This window comes from Ambystoma mexicanum, chromosome 1q, assembly GCF_040938575.1.
Source record: "Ambystoma mexicanum isolate Mex_15411 chromosome 1q, UKY_AmexF1_1, whole genome shotgun sequence".
Lineage (NCBI taxonomy): Eukaryota > Metazoa > Chordata > Amphibia > Caudata > Ambystomatidae > Ambystoma > Ambystoma mexicanum.
This window is the reverse complement of record NC_090922.1, coordinates 146588379-146606572: the sequence shown is the minus strand read 5'-3', so window position 1 is coordinate 146606572 and position 18194 is coordinate 146588379. Positions and strand designations below refer to the sequence as shown.

The 18194-nt window shown below is 46.8% G+C and overlaps 1 protein-coding gene across 1 annotated transcript in view; it reads right to left on the bottom strand.

Annotated features, from left to right (window-relative positions):
• The window catches only part of LOC138521059 (uncharacterized), a 512462-nt gene that overhangs the window by 397087 nt on the left and 97181 nt on the right, over window positions 1–18194 (bottom strand). The gene's annotated exons all lie outside the window — the stretch shown is intronic.

The window sequence follows — 18194 nt, the reverse complement described above, 5'->3', positions numbered from 1 at the left end:
TCAAAGATCTCCTTATAAAGTCCACAAGATCTTGCAGCTTCTTTCTCTGTCATTCAGTGTCTTGGATTTTCTCTCTGATAGTCTTCTGGTTGATCTCCTCATGTTGGTGGGATATGACCACTTTCACTCTTTCTTGTAGGATCAGTAGCTGTTGCTATTTCTTCACCATGAAATGCAGATATAAATGGTGTTTTTCTTCACCTTTAATACAGTGCCAGTGGGTCTTGTGGGCCACGGCTTACACTGCAAATCTCCAGGCGCCCTTTACAACTCCCTTTCCTAGGATCATGGTTAATTCCCTCCTTACCCCTCTCTACCACGCCTCTGAGCCTGCTCCTGCCCGATTACATTCCATGTGCTTGTTCCTTCTTCGATTGTTGGTTTAGCACTCTCTAATCATGCTCTCCCCCTTACTTACAGCTATGGCTATTCGTGTCATCCGCAGAAGTCTAGATTGGCGGATTCTTCCGCGTAGGGGATGGATGCGCAGAGGTAGGAGGGTTTAGTCCCTTCTTTGTGTTCATGCCGCCATTCCTCCCAAGGTAGCGCGGTGCCGCTGGGAGTATATATTCCCTCCTGTCCCAGCGGACCTCGCGTTGCAACCCTCTCGGATGCTCTCTGCTTCCGGGTTCCCTCGCTCCTCTCGGCTGTCAATCCTTCCCTCGGACCTGTCAGCAGTGTTTCCTGGTTTCGCCTGTCACGGTGAAGCTTTCTCTCCTCTCCCTCTTTCCGCCTCTCCGGCGGCTCGCTATTCTTAGCCTTCCGCGGTCCCGTTCCTGTGGACGTAGCGCAGCCCACTTTCTCTTGTTTCTTACTATTTCCTTTCTGTTTGACTCTCTGGACCTCCGGTCCCCCTTACCTTCCTTCGGCTTGGCTGGCTGGGCTCTCCTGTGTTCCGCCCAGGTCCAAGGACTATCCACACCTGCGCTGATGGAGCTCTCAACCTCCAGCATCAATCAGCTGTTCTTCATTACCACTCCATCGGACCCGCGATTCCGTGAAGAATCTACAGCCTTACCTGCAACCTCGCTTTCCTGTCTGTGCTCCACCTTCCATGCAAAAGAAGTAGCGGAGTCTTATCTACATGCCAGCAAGGGTTTTTTCCCCACTTGGGGTTTTTCCCTCATTCTGGCTTGATCTCGGAAGAGAGGTCACGGGACGGCTGTCTACCAGCGGTCACTGTGGCCTCCCTCCGTGTCAAGCACGCTCACTGGAAAAAGGAGAAGGATTATCTGGCCCGAAGACACCTGCAGGACAAAGACTATGATTCCTGCAATTCAGGTGAGGAGAGCGTGAAAGAAGGGGGTGAGAAAGAAATCGGGGTGCTGAATTTATCACAGATTGCAACGCCAAAGACTTACAAGATGTCTGCTGAAGGACAAGTGCAAGAGCTCTGGAAGGCTTTTCAAGCAATGTCCCAGGAATTACAGGGGGTGAACACAGAGAATGCCCTGCTTAAACAGATGGTATCGGCGAGGGAATTACCGCCCATGGCGCTTTCCTCAGGGAAGTTCGATGGCTCTGCTAAGAAGGTGAAGGAGTTCTTGGAGGCGTGTACGTTCTATTTCACTTTCAGGCCCCGCACCTTTTCAACGGACCAGGCTAAGGTGGGGTTCTTAATCTCTAATATGACCGGAAACGCGCTGACCTGGGCCACCCCGTTAGTGACAAGCAATAATGCCATTCTTCAGGACTTTGCGGGGTTCAAAAATCTATTGAAGCAGACCTTTGAACAGCCAGAGTTGTCCTTTACCGCCTCTAAAGAGTTGTTAGACGTCAGACAAGGCTCCTTGGACGTCTTTTCATATATCTCCTCTTTCAAAATGTTGGCGGCCGGTGCAGGATGGCCTGAACCAGCACAATATGCCATCTTCAGAAGGGGTTTGAAGGAGGAGATCAAAGACGAGCTGGCCAGATCTCCCCGCTCTCTCGGATTTACTAGCCGCTGCTCTACACATAGAATACCGTCTCCAAGAAAGGAAGTTGGAACGCCGCAAACAACGAGGCTCAGGATTTCCAGTGGACCCCGTTCATACTCTCCCCCTGGCCGCTCTCCTGTGACCTCTTCCGAAGAACCGATGCAGATCGGTGCCACCAGAGCACCCCTTTCTGCCGCCAAAAGACGGCGAAGGAGAGAGAAGGGACTGTGCGCATACTGTGGTTCTGATCAGCACCTCCTAAAAGACTGCACCGAACTGCGGAACAAGAGGTCGGGAAACGAACGCCCTCGGCACAAATAGGGGCTAGTGTCCGGGGATTTCCAGACTTTTCTAAACGTCCCTATGTTTCTCTTTCAGTGTCCTCTCCCGACTCCAAGGAGGACTCTAGACTTATGATGATTCCAGCGGTTCTAAATTTGGAGGACAAACAGGTGGAGACCCTAGCCTTACTGGATTGTGTAGCGGCAGGGAACTTCGTCGATACACCTTGGGCCGACAAGGTGGGCCTACGCAGGATACCCCGGAAGGAGGGTCAGAAAGTGGAAGGAGTTGACGGGTCGCCATTATCTTCCGGGCTCATCACACATACTATGGAAGAGCTCTCCCTGACTATCAATCAACACTCTGAAGTTATGAAATTCAACATCATCCGGGCCGCCCACTTTCCCATTATACTGGGTATCACATGGCTTCTGAGACACAATCCTCGGAACTGGACAGACAATCAACTGAGCTTTTGTTCCTCGTATTGTACTGCCAACTGTCTTCTGATGGAAAGTCGTGGAGACCTTCAGCCGGTTAAAACATTCTTCAATAAGCACGTTGGAATTCATGCTCTGCCCAGCTATTGTTTGGGGTATTCAGAAGTTTTTCAGGAGTGCCTTCATTCCAAACTGCCACCCCATCGGCCAGAAGACGGCACGATAGATTTGGAACCCAATGTCCTGGTTTCATTCGGACAAATGTTCTCTCTCACACAGACGGAGAAGCAAGTACTGCGAAGATATTTGGACACCAACCTGGAGAACGGTCTGATCCAGCCCTCAAGGTCTCCTGCAGGAGCCCCCCTGTTTGTCATCAAGAAGAGGGGCACCACTGATCTTAGGCCCTGTATCGACTACAGAGGTCTAAATAAGGTTACTGTACGAGATCGTTACCCCATGCCGCTGATAACCGATATCATAGAAGCGCTACAAGGAGCCAGAGTGTTCACCAAACTCGACCTCAGGAACGCATACCATTTGCTGCAATAGCCAAGGGAGATGAGTGGAAGACCGCCTTTCGCACCCCATTCGGCTTGTATGAGTATAGGGTAATGCCATTTGGATTAGTGAATGCGCCAACTGCGTTCCAGAGGTTCATGGACAGGATGTTTTCTGATATGCTCTCAATATCAGTCATCATCTATCTCGACGATATTTTGGTTTTCTCCTCGAACATGAAGGAACACATCATTCAAGTTACTCAAGTTCTAGAGCGTCTGCAAGAAAATCAGTTGTTGGTCAAAGCCGAAAAGTGCAACTTCGCAGTCCCTTCTGTACAATACCTTGGGTACGTCTTATCAGAAGAAGGGATAGATATGGATCAGGAGAAGGTCCAAGCCATTCTCGATTGGCCCGCTCCTACTTCAGTCCGGGAGGTGCAGTGATTCCTGGGACTTTCAAACTACTATAGGAGGTTCATACCAAATTTCTCAGAGGTAGTGTTTCCCATTACTCTACTACTCAAAAAGGATGCTTTCCCATTTACATGGTCAGCTGAGGCTGAGATTAGTTTCAGACATCTCAAAGACCTTTTCTGCTCGGCTCCGATTCTCCAACATCCGGATCAGTCAAAACCTTTCATTTTGGAGTCTGACACATCTGCCATCACCATAGGGGCATTGTTACTCCAGGAAATCAACGGGGTAGAACATCCGGTAGCCTAACTGTCCAAGACACTCTCTCCCAGTCAACTGAACTACTCTGTCCTGGAAAAGGAGTTACTTGCCATGAAATTGGCCTGTGAGGAATGGCGTCATTTACTTATGGGTGCCCGACACCCATTTCTTATCAAAACGGATCACAAGAATCTGAAGGTTCTACAGGAGATGGATTGTTCGAATTCTAGGCAGGCAAGGTGGGCTTACCTTTTTTCACAATATGACTTTCAGATCACGTACATTCCAGGGTCGCTCAATCGCCTGGCTGATGTATTATCTCGCAAGGATTCCAGCAAGGAAAAATCCTCAATCAATGTCGAACCCATGTTTCACCGTAATCAGATTCTGGCGCTAGTAGGCTCCTTTCTTCAAGAGGTAAAGATGGCAGTGGTTCAGGAACTTCCATGACTGCCGCTGCACCCCAATTCGTTGTGTCAGGAGAAGAACGGCTGGGTCTTCTATAAGAAGCGGCTGTACATTCCAGAAGGGCCACTACGAAGAAGGATTCTCGATTGGTGCCATAACTCGCGCTCAGCGGGTCATAGAGGAGGAACTCATTTAAAGGTCCTTTCTCTGGCCAACCGTGAGAAAGGAGACCTTAAAGTAGGTGAAGTCTTGCCTGATTTGTGCCAGGGCCAAATATATGTCAGGCAAACCCCTAGGATTGCTTACTCAAGTTGAGATACCTACTCGCCCCTGGGGGCTTATATCCACAGATTTCATTGTGGACCTCCCTGAGTCCGAATCATGTACCTGCATCATGGTTACCGTTGACACCTTTTCCAAGATGGCACATTTTTCCCCTCTTCCAGGAGTCCCCACGGCTAATAAGATGGCAGAAGTCTTTGCAAGGGACATTTTCAAACTTCATGGCCTACCGAACAAAATAATCTCAGATCTAGGAAGCCAGTACATCTCCAAGTTCTGGACAGCCTTATGTAGCCGATTGCGGGTAGAGAGAGCCCTTTCCTCGGGTTTCCACCCGCAATCTAATGTTATGACAGAACGTCACAATGCCACTCTGGAACAATACTTGAGATGTTACATCACTCAACATCAGGACAATTGGGTTTCTCTATACTCCACCGCAGAATTCTCCTATAATAACACCAGACACTCTGCCACCGGTCTCTCACCATTTTTGTGTACCTACGGAGTCCACCCACAGTCTGTTTTACCTGAGGTATCCAGTTTCACCAACTCCCCGACCGCCAAGGAGGTCTTGGGGACTATTAAGGAAGCACATGCCACCGCATTACGAAGCTTGGAGGCCAGTAGGAGACAGACTAAGATTGGTGCAGACAGACATCGCAAAGACTGCCCGGAATGGAGGCCAGGCGATAAGCTGTGGTTGTCCACAAAGTTCTTACCTAAATGAACATGGCCCTCTAAACTCTCTCCTCGCTTTCTGGGTCCTTTTCCCATTCTCTCAAAAATCAATCCTGTGGCTTATCGCCTTCGGCTCCCCCCCACTCTTAGTCGCATTCACCCAGTTTTCCATTCTTCCCTTCTTAAGCCTCACTATTCTTATCTACATTCTTATCTACATCACAGACCCGTGCCTCGTCACTCTCCCACACAGACACCGGGCACAGAAGAATATGAGGTCTCCACTATTCGGGACTCTAGGTTTTACCGAGGCCGATTGGAATACCTCTTGTCCTGGAAGGGTTACCCGTATTCGGAGGATTCTTGGGAACCGGCTTCCCAGGTTCATGCCCCCCGGTTGCGTGCCAAGTTCCACCGCCTGCACCCGGGGAAGCCTGGGGTGGTGAGGACTGGAAGAGGGCATACTGTCATCCGCAGGAGTCTAGATTGGTGGATTCTTCCGCGTTGGGGATGGATGCGCAGAGGTAGGAGGGTTTAGTCCCTTCTATGTGTTCATGCCGCCATTCCTCCCAAGGTAGTGCGGTGCCGCTGGGAGTATATATTCCCTCCTGTCCCAGCGGACCTCGCGTTGCAACCCTCTCGGATTCTCTCTGCTTCCGGGTTCCCTCGCTCCTCTCGGCTGTCGCTCCTTCCCTCGGATCTGTCAGCAGTGTTTCCTGGTTTCGCCTGCCACGGTGAAGCTTTCTCTCCTCTCCCTCTTTCCGCCTCTCCGGCGGCTCGCTATTCTTAGCCTTCCGCGGTCCCGTTCCTGTGGACGTGGCACCGCCCACTTTCTCTCATTTCTTACTATTTCCTTTCTGTTTGACTTTTTGGACCTCCGGTCCCCCTTACCTTCCTTCGGCTTGGCTGGCTGGGCTCTCCTGTGTTCCGCCCAGGTCCAAGGACTATCCACACCTGCGCTGATGGAGCTCTCAACCTCCAGCATCAATCAGCTGTTCTTCATTACCACTCCATCGGACCCGCGATTCCGTGAAGAATCTACAGCCTTACCTGCAACCTCGCTTTCCTGTCTGTGCTCCACCTTCCATGCAAAAGAAGTAGCAGAGTCTTATCTACATGCCAGCAAGGGTTTTTTCCCCACTTGGGTTTTTTCCCTCATTCTGGCTTGATCTCGGAAGAGAGGTCATGGGACGGCTGTCTACCAGCGGTCACTGTGGCCTCCCTCCGTGACAAGCACGCTCACCGGAAAAAGGAGAAGGATTATCTGGCCCAAAAACACCTGCAGGACACAGACTACGATTCCTGCAATTCAGGTGAGGAGAGCGTGAAAGAAGGGGGTGAGAAAGAAATCGGGGTGCTGAATTTTTCACAATTCATGCCCTCTCATTCCATTCTGCTCTGCCTGACTATCCCCTTCACCAATCTCCTCCTGGTGACTTCCTCCAGCCACCTGCTGTGGTCTTTCGCCTACAACCTCCTGATGTCCTCTTCCTTCCACCTTCTGATGTCTTCCTCATACGACTACCCGATTGCTCACCCCTACCTCCTCTTGATGTCGTCCTACCACCTACTCATGTCTCCCTTATACAATCTCCTGATATCTCCCTCATTCTACCTCCTGATATGTCAGGTTCCTGTCTTGCCTTCCGTAGGAGCTGCTGAACTCCACAGTCCCTCTCCAGCTGTTCTGTGCCCCACTTTTGAGTTACAGTGAGGATCAGATCAGACAGAGGGGGAAAGGGGAATGGGACAAAACAACAAACGACACAGGATCTCTTCTTGCTTCTTATTTGCACCCTGCATAGGAATGAAAGGTGTTAGTACACACTTGCACATTAACCTCTTATTAAACTTCCACAGTTTTGAATGGACTGCAAGGACAATCTGCCCTCAACATTCTAAATTGGATCTCTGGTGAGGGGATCCACCATCTTGGCCTGGGTTGGAGCCCAATCCACCATTTTGAATGCTCAACTCTGTAGATCTCTGTGAAAAGGCATTAAGGAAAACTGACAGCCATTTAACATTGCAGACAAAACCACAACCCTCATACTTATGTGCTATACTGATTCTGTGTGTCCTTGTTCTTAACCTAACCTTTCCCAAATGACCCCTGATGTCCCTGACATGACGTCTCCTCTCACCCTCTTGTCTCTAGCCTCCTCTTCTCCTCTGTTTCCCTCACCACGCTCGTCTCACAGCCTTCTTCCAGAACGTTCAACTTTCTCCAAACTACTCCACAACCTTCTCCATTCACCCACACCTACCCTTTCTCAGACATCCCTTTTATACTTTGGTGACTTCTTAAATTGGTTAAGGCTTAGTAGAAGGGTCTGCACCTGTGCATCATTATGTTTTCTGCTGGGTGATTGGTTAGTGTATGATTGCTCTTTCCACTTGGGCGTAGCTTATGTTCATTTGTGAAGTTGGCATGGAGGCTCGACTTCGGTTTTAAAAAATTAGTCTGCCATTTTTCATTCCATGTTTGTTTGAGTTTGCGCATGAATGCCAGCATCCGCAGTCCTCAGCAGGGCCACACCCACAGATCTTGGCGACAGATCTCGCCTAATTGTGGTTATTGTCAGGTCTCACAGTGTTCAACCCCAGTTTTAGTCGATACATTCAGGAAATGCTATGACCACAAGTTATTTAGGGTCAGAATTCTTAGATTAAGAATTCTAGTTGGAATTTTCAGGTGTTTGTGTGTGATGTGTTGAAGGCAGAGGAGAAGGCCAAAGTGGTGAGAAACCCCCTTAGCAGTGAGATCTCCATGTGTGTTTCATAAGGGAAGAAGACTGAAGTAAATATGTGACCACCTTTGTGTTAGACCTGTGCGTGTTTTGCAGGTGGGCGAGAAGGCCAAAACAGCAAGAAGCCAATGCTTATTTTGTAGGTCGAAGAGAAGGCCAAAGCAGTGACTCTATTGCAGCCCTTTTAAATATGCGGGAGCGGTATAGGAAGGCTTAAAAACACAGAATAAAGTTGTTTACTCCTTGCAACACTGCTCAGGGAGATTTCACAAGGGTGTATCGTGCTTCCTAGTCTGCCTGCAAAACCTCTCCGTTTTATGCCAGCAAAACATTTTCATGCTGGTGTAAAACAAATTGATTCCTCTGAAATCTGCCTGCAATTAGCACCTGCTAAAAAATAGTTGGATTTCATAGAAATCCATTGTAAATGCTGTGCGCAAAGCATAACTTGAACACAGAATGTTCATTTTTTACAAAACTGAGAGTAAAATGGAAGAGTAAACTTTATTTTCCATGCTTTTACTCTTCCATTTTCCTATCTGTTTTTGTAAATGTGGAAAATTGCATACAGAGGACACAACAGCCCTTAAGTGCTAATCTTGTTTGTTCCGCGCATGAAATTACCACTTTTTACAAAGCAATGTTAGATGCATGCGTTTTTTTGATGAGGTTGACAGCCAAATCAGTCTAAACCCTAGGTGTGCTTTGTTTGCAGAGGAGAATGTCAAAGCAGTGAGACCGCCATGTATGTTTTTTAGGTGGTGAGAATACCATAGCAGTGTTATGCACACATGTCTTTTGCTGGCAGAGAATGTCCAAACTGTATCAGGAACACATCTTTTTTGTGGAGGAAAAAGCCAAAGCAGTGAGGACCCTATATGTGTTTTAAGGGTGTGGAAGTATGCCAAAGCAGTGTGATGCTTACTTGTGGTATATCAAGAAAGAGAAGCCAAAAGCAGTGTGGCATCTACATGTGTTTTTAAGGTGGAGGGGAAGGCGAAAGCAGTTAGAGCCCCATGTGTTTTCTAGATGTAGAACACTAAAGCAGTTTTTGGCACACGTCTTTTGTTGTCAGAGGAGAAGACCACATCTGTGTTAGGCACATGTCTATTTTGTTGACTTAGCCCTACGTGACAGCCCTACATGTGTTTTGTAGGGTGGGAAAAAGCCAAAGCAGTAGTAGGCACACCTACATTGTGGAGGCAGAGGAAAAAGCAAAAGCAGTGAGAAACCTTTGTTTGTGTTTTAGACAGGAGAGAAGGCCAAAGCAGTGAGAACCACATGTTGTGTTGTAGGCGTAGAGTAGCAAAGCACATTTAGATGCACATTACTTTTTTTGGTGGAGCACAATGCAATGTTAGCCACAGATCTATTTTGTAGGCTGAGAAGGTCAAAGCACTGCTATGCCCACATCTATGGCATAGGCATAGAAGAAGGCCAAAGCAGTATTAGGTGCATGCATGTTTTTGGGTGGAGAAGGCCCATGCTGTCAAGGACACACATCTATTTTCTATGCAGAGAAGAATGCCATAGCAGTGTTGGGCAGTCTGCTTATTTTTGGAGGGAGATGAATAAAATGAACATGTCTGAATCTGCTGCAGTACACAAACATGGCAGGGATGAGTAAGGGGCTGGTGGAGGAATGTATCTGTTGGGATTTTCCACCTGTTGCACAGAAGTGGCTATATGTGTTGGAGAAGCCCAGATATTGTGTCAGTCTATGTGCCGGCCATTCGGACCAATCAGTAGCTGCAGCCCTCTTCCTCTGCAAAGAACCAGGGATCAATTTGGAAAGTTGGAGAGAGTGTAGGGAAATGGGGAACTTGGGGGTAGGACACCCCAAATAAAAAATAAAAAATATTCTGTATTTTTTCATTGTAAATGTTTCGGTAAAAAATACCTCTCTGTAATTTCTTCTGGTAAAATCACATAGAACCCTTCCAGACCCCAAAGCGATTTCCAGCATTTGCGCTGGCATGAAAATGTATGGCGGTGCAAATGTCGAAGCATTTGGATGGTGGAGATGAAGGAAGGTGGCGAAACACAAATTGCGTTCTCGCCCTCCTCTCCACCATGCAAATGATTGAAAATGGGGAGGTGCATAAGCAAAATGCGTAAAAGCCTTTATGTAAGGCTTTTACGCATTTTGCTTACACCACGCCATGCTGTACATGAGCCCAACTGCGATCAAAAATGACAACATAGGACAACTAAGGCTGAAATTATAACTACAACCAACAGATGTACTCTTAACTTGCAATGTTGCTCCTCCCCCCTTGTGCTGTCCCACCTCCCCACTTGTGCTGTCCCTCCTCCCTCTTGTGCTGTCCCGCCGCCCTCAAATGCTTTGTCTCTCCTCCCCCCTTGTGCTGTAGCTCTTTTCATTTTGTGCAGTAGCAGCTTTTTATTGCACTGTCACTCCTTCACCCTTGTGCTGACATGTCTTCCCCTTGCTGTATCGCTCCCTCCCCCTTTGATCTGTCGCTTCTTTGACCCTTGCTCTCACTCCTCTTCCCCTTGAGCTGTTGCTCCTTCCCCGTTGCACTGTTGCTCCTTTCTCCATGCTCTATTGCTCACCCTCTTTGCTCTGTCACTCCTTCTTCCTTGCTCTATCACTCCTTACCAGGAAGTCATCTATAAGGGATCTATAAGCAACCTGGGAGTGTGGGAGCAATGGGGAGCAGATGACTGAGTCTCAGATAGGGTGGGGAAAACAAGGAATCTGGATCTAGGTGTTAAGAAGGAACCATTCCCTGAAGTGGAAGGTCTTGAGCTCTTTCCTGAACTGTAGAAGTGATGGGGCAAGTCTGACATTGACGGGGAGGAGGTTCCAGAGTCTTGGAGCATAGACAGAGAATGCCTGTCTTCTGGTTCTTTCCTTGCTGCACCATTGTAATTCAAATCAGAACATATCCTTACTTCTGGTGGATTGCAGGCCTCTGGAGATGCTGAGTTTCTCAATGAGGTAGCTTGGGGACTTCAGGATGACTGTTCATGCAGTAGATGATGCAACAGGATTTGAAGATGACACTGGTTTGCAGTGGGAACCAATGCAGTTCGATGAAGGTCGGGTGATATGGCCGAATTTGAAGAGTCCTTTAATGAGTTTTGCTGCAGCATGCAGGACACATTTTGAAAGGTGCCAGGGTAGTCGCTGTGGCGCTGCCACACTCCAAAGCTGCCTCCCCACCGACATCAAATGCATACAGTTAAACAGAAAAAAAGAAAAAGGTGAGGCCTTGCAATAGCATTCGAAGAACACCTGCAAATAAAAACCGACAAACCTCTAAACATCATGAACTTCAAATCCATGGTCATTCACCTATCAGTGAATCCAAAAACAAACATTAAACTCATGCTGGTTTACAGACCACCGACATACGATGCAACCTTCGTCCACAACTTCACAGAAGCCATCACCAACATAGACATCCAAAATGAGCATCTGATAATGCTGGGGGACTTCAACATATGGTTAGAAGAAAAACACGCCAACTCACAAAACTCACTAATCAGGCAACTGACAACCGTGAAACAACAACAGCTGGTCAAAGGAGCAACACGCTTGGCAGAGCATACACTTGGCAGGACACACACTTGACGCAATCTCTGCCAAGAAAAAACGTATCACCACTGCACCGCCGATACAAATACTTTGAAGCGACCATCTCATCATTCCACTTGTGATCACGCTACCGACTAAAGCTACCAACCAGCCCCTCAAACTCCCAAACACCACAAAAAGAAACTGGAAAACTGTCAAAGCAAGCAACCTAAAAGAACAACGGGAGTTGACAAAACCTTCCACGACCGAACTGTAGAAGGGAGACCTCGACGGAAAAACCGACCTACTACATAAATGGATTGCAGATACAATTGAAAACATCTCCCCGGAAAAACTGTTTACCCCTCTAGAAAAAGAGCAACAGCAGAATGGTTCACCCCACTTCTAAGCACCATGAAAAAGAACAAGAAGAAGCTAGAACTAGAATGGAGGAAAGAATATGACCAAGATAAGAAAACTCAGTTCCAAAGACAAATACAATCGTACAAGAAGGACATTCAAAAGGCAAAGAAAAGGCATTATGACAACAGAATCACCAAAACCACCAACACACAAAAAGAAATGTTCAACATCATAAATGAAATAAGAAACCCACCAGGTTGTGACAACACTCCAATACTTTCACAGAAACTATGCAACAACCTAGCAGACCATTTCAAAAACAAAATCAACGACATCCGGCAAATCATACAAAACAGACTGACCAATCCTAACACACAACCAACCGGATCTGGTGAGGAGGCAGAATACAAACTCCAAAACTTCCTGCAAATATCAGTGGAGACGTTCCTCAAGCTGGTAAAACATAGCAATAAACCAGGCTCACCCATGGATCCTTGCCCCACAGACATCTACAAATCAATCCTCACACAAGGATTGCCATTTGAATACTAGAGAAACCTCTTGGATCTGTTGCTCGTGACAGGGACCGTACCACGATCCTTCAAATCAGCATATATTAAACCACTTCTTAAAAACACAAGTGGCGACATGGAAGACCTCTCCAACTACAGACTGATTTCAAACATTCCTACCCGGCAAAACTCCTAGAAACCTACATATACAAACTAACCCAAGAACACATAGAAAAACACCAGTTTCTAGACCAAGCACAAGTCGGCTTCAGACCCGCAAGAGGAACAGAATCAGCATTCCTATCAATCTGGGACAACCTAAAAACAAACGTTGACTCCAGCACAACCTCAGCCCTGATTCTGCTCGACCTCTCTGTAGTATTCAACACAGTAAGCCATGACACCCTGATCAAGAGTTTAGAAAATATAGGCATAAAGGACAAAGCACTACTCCGGATTAAATCATTCCTAGCAAACAGAACAGAAACTGTATGGATAAAGCCCTTCAAATCTACTTGACGAGTTAACGACTGTGGAGTACCACAAGGATCTTCACTATTGCCACTGTACTTCAACCTCTACCAGACTCTGCTAATCAACATTTAAAAGAAATACAACCTTACATGCTACAACTATGCAGAAAACACTCAAATCATCTACAAAATCAAAGAAGCAGAAGCAGATCACTCAACTCTAGGAGAATGTCTAAAAGAAACCTATGACTGGATGAATACCAACAACCTAAAAATCAACCCAGGAAAGACAGAAATAATGATTATATCCAAAAACCAAGAGAACAACACCTACATATCCTGGCTGATAGAACTGGGAACCGCACCCACACCATCAAATGTAGTCAAAAACTTGGGAGTCCTAATGGACAATGCACTAATCCTAGAACCACAAGTAAATGCAATAATTAAGAAATGCTTCTTCCTCCTTCACTCAACAAAAAGAATCCTACCTTTCGTGTCCTTCAACCACAAAACACTGACAATCATCGCCCTCATCATGTCAACAATCGACTACGCCAACTAGCCTCTACCTCGGAATGCCGGAACACCTCCTGAAGAAATTACAACGCATCCAAAATGCAGCGGCTATACTCCTCCTCAAACTATCTAGAAGAGATCACATCACACCAGCGCTAAAAATGCTACATTGGCTTCCGATCAAACAGCATATCATGTTCAAAACAATTTGCATAACAAACAGGGCAGTCAGCGGACAGGCAGCAGAATTCCTACAGACGAAAATAACCCTCTACAAGCCAACGAGACTCCTCCGCAATGCAATCTGCATGGAACCAAAGTCATACGCAAGAGAAAAACTAGGAGGCTCTTCTTTCTCCGACCTGGCGACAAAGACCTGCAACAACCTCCCGAAAGGAATAAGAAACACCAAAGACCACCTAAAATTCAGGAAACTATCAAAAACCTGGCTCTTTAACACCTCGGAACCAGACGGAAGCAACTGAAATATCAAAACATGAAATGCAAAGAATAGGCTGAACCCTTGGCGGTACAGACAACACCTAGAACCTATAGAGGGGTGAATATTGCCGGTGCCACATTTAGATAGAATTGTGAACATTGCCCATGCCACGCCAGGATAGAATTGTGAGTGTTGGCGTTCGTCACATCTCGACAGGATTGTGAGTGTTGCCAGTGCCACACTGGGATATCATTGTGAATATTGGCCTGCGTCAATTCTAGACAGGATTGTGAATGTTAGCCAGTGCCACACTTGGATATAGTTGTGAATGTTGCCTTGCGTCACATCTAGACAGGACTGCAAGTATTACCAGTGCCGCATTTGGATAGAGTTTTGGATGTTAGCTTGTGTCACATCTGGACGGGATTGTGAATGTTGGCTTGTGTCGATTCTGGACAGGATTGTGGGTGTTAGCCAGTGCAACATTTGGATATAGTTGTGAAAATGGGATTGAGTTGCATCTAGACAGGACTGTGAATAGTAGCCAGTGCCGCATATAGATAGAAATGTGGAGCTATTCAGACGCCACAGATTTAATTTGGATATTAGCATGTATCGTACCTAGATGATGTGAACACTAATCAGCCCATTAACAATCTCACCCTTCTGCATACACCTCTCAAACTCTAACCAAACACAACCACACCCCTAATGCAGAGCGGACTGCACAAACTTCACAACACTGCAACAACAAAACAAATCACACATAGCTTCACACAACAGAACACAACTGCTACTAACCCGAAAAGCACACCTAAGCTCAGTGAACAGTGCTAACCGAACTGAGGCTGCCACCAGCGAATCACTGCTCTTTTGCACGTTTCCCGCTTGGTCCCACTAACTCACTTCACCCTCTTTCCTTTTCAGATCTGCCAGAGCGCCAGGGGACTACTCCGGTGGTGATAGTGCACAGTACAAATGTCCTTTAACATTAACATTAACACATTTCACGGGTGCCAGGGTAGTCGCCGGAAGGGCTTATGGGTGAAAGGAACGAAAAAAAGGATTGAATGCCCTTTTTTTCGAAACCAAAAGGACCGAAAAAAAGGGTCGAATTTTATTTATTTCTTTCCCCTCCTCATCCACCCCCTTTCTTTTCAACATTTTTTTATGCATTCCAAACAAAAAATATATATAAATAAATAAATAAAAAAGCATTTGACCCTTTTTTTTCTCTGTCCCTTTGGTGTCAAAAAAAGGCATTCGATCCTTTTGTTTTAGATCGTTTGGCTGGACACTGCCAGAAGGCCTTCCAAAATGGAATTGACACCATCCAGGTGGGAGAGGACCAAGGCTTGGACAACTGATCTGAAGTTGTTTTTTGGGATGAAGGGCTTGATTTTCCACAGGAGAAAAAGTTGGTACCAGGCCGTTTGTGTCTTTCTTGCTATGTGCTTTTGAACATGAGGTGTCTGTCGATGTTGAACCCAAGGGACTTGACACAGGTGGCCAGCTGGGATTTGTCTCCCTCTAGGTTCATAGCAGAGAGCTAGGTCTGGATGTCAGGGTGTTTGATGTTGTTGGACAGCAGTAGGAATACAGTCTTGGAGAGGTGGAACTTAAGGAAAGCACTGGACATCAGGACTAGATCAGTGTGAGTCACGCCGTGAGCGTGTTGATGTCTTCGATGGACTGTTCAGATGCAGGTGCACAGCCTGCCGTAGGAGCGGAGGTACCGCCTGAGGATGATCGTCTAACAGAGCATCAGGGCCCCCTGGCAGTGACATAATGACCATGTGCCATGTTATGTTATATATATTTATACAGCGCACATACGCCCGAGGGCATCTTGGCGCTACACGGTCGAGATGAGGAAGTACTTAAGCAGAGTAGAGCCTAAAAAGAGGAGGGTTTTCAGGGATTGCCGAAAGGCCAGATGGTTGATAGTAGCTCGCACAGCCCAGGGCAACTGATTCCACGCCCTTGCAGCTACTACAGAAAAAGCACAGCCACCAGTCTGTGACTGTCGAACATGAGGTACTGATAGCAGGAGGGCCATCTGAGAACGGAGGGTATGTGAAGGAACATAGTGGACACATTTTTCCTGAAGGGACTCAGCTCCTAGGCTCGGTGTACCAAACACATTGATTTGAACGAAATTGGTTTCTCAATCGGGAGCCAGTGCAACTGTCTCAGAAGCGGTGTCATGTGTGCTCGTGGAGAAGGGCGTAGAATTGCTCTGGCCGCAGCATTCTGGAGCATTTGGATACCATTTATTAAATAGCTTTGTTGACAATAGTACAGTGAATTACAATAATCGGCTGTACTAAGAACAAATGCTGCTACCACAGAGGCATGGAAGTGACAAGGAATAAAAGGGAGAACCTTCCTAATGGTGCACAGCTTGAAATGGCCTGATTTACAAACTGCACCAACCTGCTCTGTCATGGAGAGGGAGGCTGAGAACTTCATCCCCAAGTTTCTCACTTGAGGAGATGGAAGAGGAAACGGGCCATGAGAGACAGGCCTGAAATCAAGAGTACAAAAGGAGAGTGGACTAATCGTGCCTACCACAAGAATCACAGTCTTGCTGCCATTGAGTTTTAGCGAATTATTAGCCATCCATGCCCCAAGATCCTCGAGACAGTTCTTAAGCCGGGACGCAGTTTCGGGACGCGAAAGATCAAGGCGAACCAGGATCTGCGTATCTTCCGTGTAAGAATAAAAGTGGAAGCCATGTGAGAAGATAAAAAGCTGAAGGGGACGAATTTAAATGTTAAACAGGATTGGAAACAAGGCAGATCCCTGAGGGACCCCGCAAAACAGTGGAACAGATTGTGAACAGAAAGGTGGCAGAAAAACTTATTGAGAACCGATCAGCAAGGAAGGCAGTGAACCAGCTGAACACTTGGTCTCCCAGGCCAGCGCTCGACAGACGGGAGATCAGAGTGCTGAGATCATGCGAGCAGTAGAAGGGATCATGAGTATAGGTTGAAACTGCGAAGCGACAAAATAGCACATTGCAAAATATTTTGGGTTTTTGGGCTTTATGTTTAACATAACACAGGCAGTGATTGCTTTAGGAAACGTTGCTTTTGCCAGCTCTGTGGCCCATACCATTGTATTGCTTGCATGAACTTCATTTCATAGAGAGGGTGCAGCATATCATATTTTATGTAGCACATTGCCCACATTTGAGCATGACCCACAGCACACTACATGACCCTATATTTCTCACCTATAAAAGGCATCATGAAGCAAGACCCAGACAACAGACTGTTTATAGTTCAAACAAAAGAAATGTATTAACATAAATGTCAGGATGGCTGAAGGCCTAAATTGCCCTATACTAAGGTTAGCCCCATTAGTAAGACATGCATGGTCTTGCCAATGGTGCTCCTCAGAAGCCCTCTATCTCGTATTAGTACCAAAGTGGTTTAGCTGCATATTGGTGTGCATAACTCCTAGTCGCCTATTCCTCGTCTCAGTACTGTCAAATGTCACGTGTGGAAAAATGATGGTAGCTGGCTTATAGTAGACCATAAAGGTTGGGGGAGAGTTGGGTTGGTCATCAAAAGAAAAAGGGGGTACCATGTCTTGCCCAAGGGTTCTCCACTCCCAATCCCCAGGGTGCCCTCCACCCAGGTGATCCTCCGTCCCTTTTCCACCCCAGCGTCAGGATCCAAAAGCGATGGCCTTTCCCTGGCCACCAGCACAGAGGATCGAAGGGGAGTAGGAGTGAGAATACCCTCAGGTTTCACACACACCCCTTGTTTGCACAACAAGATTGTAGAAAATACCTAGTGCATGGCACCACATTCCTGCATATATCATACCCCACAGAGAACACACAACGCATTTGGTGTCACATCTACCCGCAGTCCAGTGCATGCCTTTTTCTGAGTGGCAATGCAGCTGGCCAAAAGCTGCACAGCACATACACACAACTTACCATGCTTTATTTTTGCACAAAATAACAACTTACCATGGTATTTTTTCACGCATGAGGGCATGTGCAACTCTTATTTTCTTTAGGTTTAGAACAGATAGGGCCTCATTACAAGTCTGGTGGTATCTCGACCGTAAATATGGTGGGATACCACCAGACAGTAATACTGTTACTGGTGCCTGATCTGCCAGAATAACCGTCAGATTACAGGTGCCAGTAAAGGCATGTAAATCCGCATTCGATGGAATCCGATAGGACTGCATGGGGGGATTGCTGGTATTACCATCTATTTTTTGCCGCTAGGGTGCCTGACTTAGCTCCAGATCTTGGCTGGAGGTAAATCAGGCCTCCCCACCAGCAAACTTGCAGTTCGCCAGTCCGGACCCGTGCTGGCAAATGTAATTACTGACACATTAATTCCGTACCGGCAAACCTGTAATGAGGCCCATTAT